Source organism: Orussus abietinus, unplaced genomic scaffold, assembly GCF_000612105.2.
Source record: "Orussus abietinus isolate OABI.00-Male unplaced genomic scaffold, Oabi_2.0 scaffold452, whole genome shotgun sequence".
NCBI lineage: Eukaryota > Metazoa > Arthropoda > Insecta > Hymenoptera > Orussidae > Orussus > Orussus abietinus.
The window spans coordinates 39653-49565 of NW_019394632.1; positions in this window are offsets into that span (position 1 = coordinate 39653).

Genomic DNA, 9913 nt, shown 5'->3' on the forward strand with positions numbered 1-9913 from the left:
CCTATAAATCGGCTTTTTTTCGCCAGCGCTTACCGACCGGTAGCCGATTAATCGGCTTTTGTCACCGACGACGAACCCACAAGGAGAGCACCCAGATTAGACCATCCCGGAAGACTGTCGAATTTCGGGAAACATAAACTCATAAATATAGTGACCAGTGGTCGAAGTTTAAAACCCCAAAGACAATGTAGAGTTTGTGCAATTCATAAAAAAAGGAGTAGAACATCTTTTGTTTGTAAATATTGCGAAGTTCCATTACATAAAGGCGATTGTTTTGAACGATACCATACTTTAAAAAGATATTGACTGTTTCTTATTTGTAGTATAGATTATGGTATTTTATATAAGTATTTGACTGACAACTAAGGTAATACATAAAATAAATATAATTTAGCATTAATATCGTGAAAATAAAAGATTTTATTAAATCCAATTATCCTATAATAACAAAAAGCAGACAATTTTACTTGAGCGTACGAAGGGCGCAGACACTCCCGCGCGACAGTCTAAACCGAAACAGAGCCGGTGCCAGGGAGAATCCGTGGCTGAGCGACCGGTCGGACGGGCGTATGCCGTTCAGCCACTACCGGTCGGTAAAGTGTTAATAAAGCGTTTATTACGGATAGAATGAAACAATAACGATATGATAGATAATGGTTTAAAAAGAAAGATATTAGTGTTATTAAAGGAAAAAATCGTGTAAGTTTAATTAAATTACAAGTATTATACAAGCTTAGTTGGGGAAATAAGATGTAGGCGTACCTGGATTCGATATAATCCACCAATAGAAGAGACTGATTTAAATAGACACTTGGCTGAGGACGTATTTGCAAAATGGACTCGTCTGAACTGAGCTGGAACTGGAAACGAACTGAATTCGCGCTCTTGAGACACGAGCCCTTTTAAAGGGGTTCGTCTTTCCTTTCAGTGACCTAATCGATGGAGTGAGATTTCAAAACGTCTAAACATCGATATCTTTAGATTGATAATCGATTGGTTTGTCATGCTGTCTAAATTGATATCAGTACGTCGTCTTCCGATTTCCCTTTACAGTTTATAAGATCTTAGCCTAAATACGCGAGACGCTCGTGAATCAGCTCCAACAAGTGACAATAAAACTCATTAGTACTTAAGGTGAAGTGAAACACGTCGAGGAACTTGATCGACGTCGATAGAGAAGATTTTTCTAAATGCCTACGTTGCTGACGTTTGTTTTTATATCGACAGCTGGGTCGAATTATATTGTGTATTGTACCAAATGGCATATTCCACCTGTCGCTTTCGTACAATAATTATGAAGAAATCGAAGTAAAACTCCAGAAATCCTCTGGATTCATGCCTTCTGGGCCCTAATTGACTGCGGAGGGACCCCCTGCGCCATTTGTGATTTCCAAGTCAATTAAATTTTCACTCCGAGACCTGGTATTACCATCGTTTTGGCAAAGAAGCGCATACAACACTTTTTTTACCTTTATCCCGTTCAAATGCGAGTTTATCAATTACCAGAGTGTTCTAAATTGTCGTAAAATTGTCCTGACCCTTTCGATTCTCATATCAGAGCCTTCGATAATTGTATATTGATCGAAATATGAGAGCTCGACGCCATTTTGGTTCTGGTCTGGGCTGAGTTAAAAAATGTTTTCGAAAAATCCTAATTTTGAATGTGCCTGGACAATTCTTAGATGATCAGGAGTGATGTGTCAAAGTTTCGGACGGTTTGGTCTAATACCCTTAAAAAAGAGTGTTGTATTCGAATCGACTGATTTGAAGGATGTTTCACTTCACCTTAAAGCTAGAGATAATTTATCGGGTGGGTTACGTGGGACGTAACAGTGGAACCCTGGAATGGTCCGGCGAAGACCGGAACCAATTGCGCGAAGGATGATCTTGCGATCTCGTATCTCGCGACTTTGCCTCTTACCGGAGAATACCATCGAAGCCGTTTACCACTCATCCCGGGAACGTCCATTAAGGGTTATAGCGACCGTATGGACGCAAACCAGCTGCTTGCCAGTCCCCCGCCGCCAATAAATGGCCCCGAAATGGAGATCTGAGGGTCCAACCGTGTTTACAACCGTTGCGGCGATTCGCGACTGGAATAAGCCGCAAATCTTCTTAAAATGCCTACGTTGCCGACGTTCGTTTTTCTATTGACAGCTGTGTCGAATTATATTGGGTATTGTACCAAATGGCATACTCCACCTGTCGTTTTCGTTCAATAAATATCAAGAAGTCGAAGTAAAACTCCAGAAATTCTCTGGATTCGTGCTTTCTGGGGCCCTAATTGACTGTGGAGGGACCCCCTGCGCCATCTGTGATTTCTAGGTCAATTAAATTTTCACTCCGAGACCTCGTATTCCCATCCTTTTAGCATAGAAGCGCATACAACTCTTTTTTGCCTTTATCCCGTTCAAATGCGAGTTTATCGTCTGCCAGAATGTTCTAAATTGTCGTAAAATTGTCCTGACCCTTTTGATTCTCATATCAGAGCCATCGATAATTGAATATTGATCGAAATATGAGAGCTCGACGCCATTTTGGTTCTGGTCTGGGCTAGTTAACAAATTTTTTCCAATAATCCAAATTTTGAATGTGTCAGGACAAATCTTAGATGATCAGGAGTGACGTGTCAAAGTTTCGGACAGTTTGGTCTAAATACCCTTAAAAAAAAGTGTTGTATTCGAATCGACTGATTTGAGGGGGGTTTCACTTCACCTTAAAATTGCAAGCGGATCGATTTAACTCAAGGTATCCCGGCTAGGGGAGATAAAGGGCAGAAATGTGGAATTCGCGAGTTTGGAAGGTACGCGCACGAAAATTGGATCAAAATGAGGGGACGTGGTAACGCAATGACCGCGAACATGGTTTCGAGATATGTAACGTTAATAATTTCGATAGCATGAAATTGACAAATTAATAACTCGTGCCACGCATGCACGCGACATGCCCTTAAACGGGACCAAATGTTTCCGTCGGCAATACAACTACGAGCGCTGTTAATATTCGTGAGCCCCGAAAACACGTCATTTGAGAATAATTTCACGGACAGAATTGGCGCCATTAATAAATTTAAATATCCGATCCACCGAACGTACGTTAATTCGAACTTAAATTAAGACACCCCGACGTATTCATTTTCGAGCAAATATGTCTATCGGAAACACGATGATAAGCATTGTCAGTACTTCATTATGCCGGGATTACACCTCGGATGCACGTGTACAAAATAATACACGAGCCCTCGCGCTGCGGATTAAATGTTAAACGCATTTCATGGGGAGCACTGTCGGCGCCGATAATCCGACGGCAATAATTAATCGACCGAGTTTATTTATCGCAAAGAAACGCTACGATTAATCGAGCAAAAATGCTCGATCGATTTGTCCGGAGCTGACGATTATTCCTCCCCTCGATACGCCTCGCTTTCGTCTCGTTTCATTTGCATCCCGGCGAGACGTATCGCGTGCCGAGACCCACGGATCACATGCAAATGAACGTCGCGGGTCTCGCGACGAGAATTATCGAGTGATTCCCGCCAAGTCCAAGGATCGCGAAATCGATCGATTCGGGGATGTATGTACAGTAGGCACCCCCACATCGGAAATATGGAAGGAAACCTATTGGAGAATTTAGTGTTTTTTTAGTGCTATAACCTCGATTTTAGTGCTCCACCCCTTATACCGAAAATCGGTGGTGGTGCTAAGTGAACGTTCACTCGACACCCCCATAGAGTATACTACGTTAAGGGAAAGATTCACGGAAAAAACGAGTATGCAGCATTTTGGTGCTATTTTAGTGCTCTAGAAATACCCAAGAGACAGATCCGAAACATCACCCCTATCACGCCAAAACTACCCCCGATTGTATAAGTGCCAAGAGAGAAGAGGTAGAAATAATAAGATTGTGCATGTTCTCTTTTTGAATTATTTTGGTTCTATTTAAGTGCTTTAGGAATACCCAAGAGACAGATCCGAAACATCACCCCTATCACGCCAAAACTACCCCCGATTGTATAAGTGCCAAGAGAGAAGAGGTAGAAATAATAAGATTGTGCATGTTCTCTTTTTGAATTATTTTGGTTCTATTTAAGTGCTTTAGGAATACCCAAGAGACAGATCCGAAACATCACCCCCTTCACCCTAAAACTACCCCCGATCATATAGGCTCCAAGAAAGAAGAGGTAGGAATAATAACACATTTTACACGTTCGTCTCTCGCATTATTTTGGTGTTATTTAAGCGCCTTAAAGATATCCAAGAGCCAGATTTTAAAGACCACCCTTTTCACTTCAAAACTACTCCCAATCGTATAGGCTCCTAGAGGGAAGAGGTAGAAATATCAAAATTTGCACGTTCTCTTTTCGCATTATTTTGGTGCTATTTATGTGCTCTGTGGATACCCACGATATCCTTAAAACACTTAAATAACACCAAAATAATGAGAGAGAAGAACGTGCAAAATGTGTTATTACTTCTATCTTTTCTATCTTGGAGTCTATACGATCGGGAGTAGTTTTAGGGTGAAGGGGGTGATGTTTCGGAACTGTCTCTTGGGTATTCCTAAAGCACTTAAATAGCACCAAAATCCTGCATACTCGTTTTTTCCGTGAATCTTTCCCTTAACGTAATATGCACTGTGGGGGTGCCGAGTGAACGTTCACTCAGCACCACCACCGATTTTCGGTATAAGGGGCGGAGCACTAAAATCGAGGTTGTAGCACTAAAATAGCATTAAAAAAGCACTAAACTCTCCAATAGGATTCATTCCATATTTCCGATGTGGGGGTGCCTACTGTACATACATGATTCGAGGGGACTCCCGTACTGGTAGAAATCACGAAGTAGTATAAGGAGATACGTGGACAATCGACGTCGATAAACTTGATACGATGCCGTGTATCGAAGTCGGCCCTATTTTAGGGCTCTTAGATCTCGAGATTTTTGCTGATCCCATATCGAGAGCGCCACTTCGATGAAGCTTTGTTATAAAAAATTATCGTCCGCTGGCGCGTCACCTGGTGTTCATCCCATTAAAAACATCACATTCTGTATAATATGCGCGGATTATTGCAACATTAATTGCAGAATTAAAGATCTTTTGGATTATTTATACCGATAGGAAATGTTTCGGTTACGTAGCATCGGAATTTCTACGTTTCCCGCAAGTAGCGCTGACATCGTTGGATTAGCTAAAATCCGAGATCCTTGGATCTCGATTCAAGGGCCGCTTTCTACGGAACTATTATTCTTAGGGGGTATTAATATATGTGCCCATAATTATGAAAGTCATATATTTCTTGTTTCGAGATATTTAATGAATTGCATTTGAATAAATTAAAAAATATTTTTATATTATGCAACATCTTAATTTAGAATTTTATTAGTAGAGCTCGACGCCATTTTGGTTCTGGTCTGGGCTAGTTAACAAATTTTTTCCAATAATCCAAATTTTGAATGTGTCAGGACAAATCTTAGATGATGACTTAGACCATTTTCAAAATTAACCGAATGTCCAATAAATGACTTAAAGCAATACAAAATTACGAGTTTTATTAGAAACAATAATTTTAATGAAATAATTCATGAACATTTATTAATTATTTTTAAAAAGTAATCCTTTTTTATCATTTTAGGCTTTTACCATTATAAGTTTTTAAGATTCTTAAAATGTTCCTGAAAAACTGGAGGGATGTATGGTAGTAAACACATAATATCTTTATGTTTTTTCTTCCGTTATTGGGTTAGTGGTGGGGTGTAATGGAAGTAATTTAATATTTCCGTATATTTTTGGTCTTCCTCTTTTAGGTAAACGATCCAAAACGTGGAATTTAGAATCATCTAAAGAAGTATTACGTAGTCGTATAATATCTGCAAATCACATCATATTCGAATAATAATTAACATATTCACATAATAAGTACGTTGTCATTAACTTACCTGAACCGCTATCCGTTGACATAGTGGTAAAATATATAAATTATTTTTCCGCCAATAATTAGTTTGGAAGAGCCCAACTGAATTAATGCACTTTCAATATAGAACTAAATGAATTCCACATATTGTTAAGTAGACCGGAAAATATTGTCGTTTCTGTTATCGTTTAATTGTCATTTGTCGGCTTATCGTGTAGTTCAAAAACGCGCTAAAGAGGGCCACGTGCCATTTTAAGGTTATGTTTATATAATTTCTTTAAATCTTTGACTTAGACCACTTTCATAATCAACACTAAATGATTTCCATATAATGTTGAAATTACAACCACTCTCTAATGGTTCATTTTTGACAATATCGTAAAAATTACATTGAATTAATTTAGTTTAAAATAATGTGGGATGAAATATCTGATAAACTCATTTTTTTTTTAATTTTGACTCAGACCACTTTCATAATTATGGGCTCATCTATATCTTAGGGGTTATGTCTCCTTATATTATTTCGTGGCGGGAACTCGGCTTCATCGAATGAGACGAAACTCGGCCGAATCGGCGTGATCACGTGCACGAAAATCAACGATCGGCTCGATTGGCACGCGTGGAGGTCGAGGGTCAATTGACATTCCGTTCGACTCGACTCGTCGCGTGGCCAGGAATGTTTGAGAACGTGATTATCCGTCGAGTTATTCCTGTTCATTATAGAAACTGGTACCTGCAGAGAATTTTATTTTTTTATTCGTATTAAGCGACGTCGACCGCGTTGGTCATCGGTTCCTGTTCAGAATTGTAAACCTCGCGAGGGTTAGGAGATCGGGAGCATGGGGACTGTTACGTCCCACGTAACGTCACCCCTCCAACTACATATATTAATTAAATTAAGCGTCGTAATTATTACTTTTCTCAAATACTATGTTACTAATATCGCGTTATACCGTCCTCGCTCGTATATCAATTTTCAACCTAACACGTGTTGGCAACGTGCTCAAAATAGGTAACCGTCACCATGCGAAAGGTGATAAGAACGAGAATCCCTTGTTCTTAAGGTGAAGTGAAACCCCCCTCAAATCAGTTGATTCGAATACAACACTTTTTTTTACGGGTATTAGACCAAACTGTCCGAAACTTCGACACATCACTCCTGATCATCTAAGAATTGTCCTGACACATTCAAAATTTGGATTATTGGAAAACATTTTTTAACTAGCCCAGACCAGAACCAAAATGCCGTCGAGTTCTGATATTTCGATCAATATACAATTATCGAAGGCTCTGATATGAGAATCGAAAGGTTCAGGAAAATTTTACGACAATTCAGAACACTCTGGTAATCGATAAACTCGCATTTGAACGGGATAAAGGCAGAAAAAGTGTTGTATGCGCTTCCATGCTAAAATGTTGGGAATACGAGGTCTCGGAGTGAAAATTTAATTGACCTGGAAATCACAGATGGCGCAGGGGGTCCTCCTGCAATCAATTAGGGTCCCAGGAAGCATGAATCCAGAGGATTTCTGGAGTTTTACTTCGATCTCTTTATAATTATTGTACGAAAACGACAGGTGGAGTATGCCATTTGGTACAATACCCAATATAATTCGACCCAGCTGTCAATATAAAAACGAACGTCGGCAACGTAGGCATTTAGAAAAATCTTCTCTATCGACGTCGATCAAGTTCCTCGACGTGTTTCACTTCGCCTTAACGGTCAATCGATCGTACCTCTGGTAGGATGAACTCGTGCGAATTCTGGTAGACAACGTCTCGTGACCGCAGCTAACGACCGCTGGCCTGGCATAGAGAGCGTTTAATGGTTCGCGATCTATTGTTGGGAATTATGCATCATTAGTGAGTCACTGTTATCGTGTAATCGCGTGCGGTTACGATGTCTCTTCTAATTTAGCCGTTTAAAGGTATGCTGATTTAATCTGGATATCGGACTATCCGAGAAAAAGTTTCTAGTTGACGTGAACTTCTCGAACGAGCGCTCTTTCGTAATACCTTCCGAGCATACAGGGAGATAATTAAGGTGAAGTGAAACACGTCGAGGAACTTGATCAACGTCGATAAAGACGATTTTCTTAAATGCCTACGTTGCCGACGTTCGCTTTTATATTGACAGCTGGGTCGAATTATATTGTGTATTGTACCAAATGGCATATTCCACCTGTCGTTTTCGTACAATAATTATGAAGAAGATTTCACTCCGAGACCTCGTATTACCATCGTTTTAGCAAAGAAGCGCATACAACACTTTTTTTGCCATCTGTGATTTCCAGGTCAATTAAATTTTCACTCCGAGACCTCGTATTACCATCGTTTTAGCAAAGAAGCGCATACAACACTTTTCTTGCCTTTATCCCGTTCCAATGCGAGTTTATCGATTACCAGAGGGTTCTAAATTTTCGTAAAATTGTCCTGACCCTTTCGATTCTCATATCAGAGCCTTCGATAATTGTATATTGATCAAAATATCAGAGCTCGACGCCATTTTGGGTCTGGTCTGGACTGAGTTAAAAAAATTTGTTGAAAGATCCAAATTTTTAATGTGTCAGGACAATTCTTAGATAATCAGGAGTGATGTGTCAAAGTTTTGGACAGTTTGGCCTAATACCCATAAAAAAAAGTGTTGTATTCGAATCGACTGATTTGAAGGATGTTTCACTTCACCTTAATGAGTGAAACCTATTTTATTTCAGATACGTATTATTGGTGACAGTAACTAAGATTTTCAAGTTTTTTTATTTTCTTTTCTTTTGCAGGGACGATTTTTCTAGCGACTGGAACGAATAGGAAAGATAGCCAAGTAAAACGACCTTACAAGTGCAACGAACAGATCGTTGGTTACGTAAACGCCGGCGCTTAAATAGGCGTTAATTAACCATTATACGCATTTGTCATGCACATTTACATATGTTGCAACAACAGCAACACAACTACCGGAGGTTCTCCGATGACTGTGGATCAATTTGAATTTACTTTTGTTGGCTCCTGAACGATATCGCATAGCTTTCTGCAAAATGCTCCTGGGTTGAATAATTTCTTTTGTCATTTTAGTTTTCTTTAAGCTATAAAGCAATATCACGTTTTACAAAAGAGTACAGTGGAGTTTCGTATAAGGCGGTTAATACTTTACGCGTTGAATGAAATCCTGTTATACAAGAATTTTCCACATATGATACGATTAATATAAATAACATTTTTGGAGTGACAAGTATTATGTTCAATTTTGTTTTTGTCCAAACAGAACAATTACGAGACAAAGATCGTTAGCAATTCAGACGACAAGCTATGTTATGCTCGAGTAAAATAAACTAGGAATTCCCGAATTTTGTTATATTTATAGTGCGTTGCACGAAAATCGCGTTATATAAAAAAAGTCATCATCTTTAGCGCGTTGTAGGACTTTGCATTATACGGGAGTTTCCTGTATTATTGGTGGGAAATTTTAAAATGATCCATTGACGAGATTTTATGACTCTACGTTTCCTTCGTGTGTTTTATACGCCTTTCTGCCAGTTCGATTCGATGAACTAAAAATTAGTTACACTTAAAAAATCAAAAATTTCTTACAACATGTCAAAATGTGAATGCTTGCATGTTAAAGGCGTACGTCCATATCTACTTAAGGAAAGTACTATTCCGTGTTTTAAAATCACTTCTTGAAATACACATTTCTGAGCCATCAATTCAGTTCTCTCACGTATCAATTCGAAAAGTATGAAAATTTGTTTGACAAAAAATAGATCTATCCTGCGTTCTTTTGGTTGAGCCGCATTAAGGTGAAGTGAAACACGTTGAGGAACTTGATCAACGTCGATAAAGAAGATGTTTCTAAATGCCTACGTTGCCGACGTTCGTTTTTATATTGACAGCTGTATCGAATTACATTGAATATTGTACCAAATGGCATACTCCACCTTCCGTTCACGTACAATAATTACAAAGAAATCGAAGTAAAACTCCTGAAATCCTCCGGATTCATGT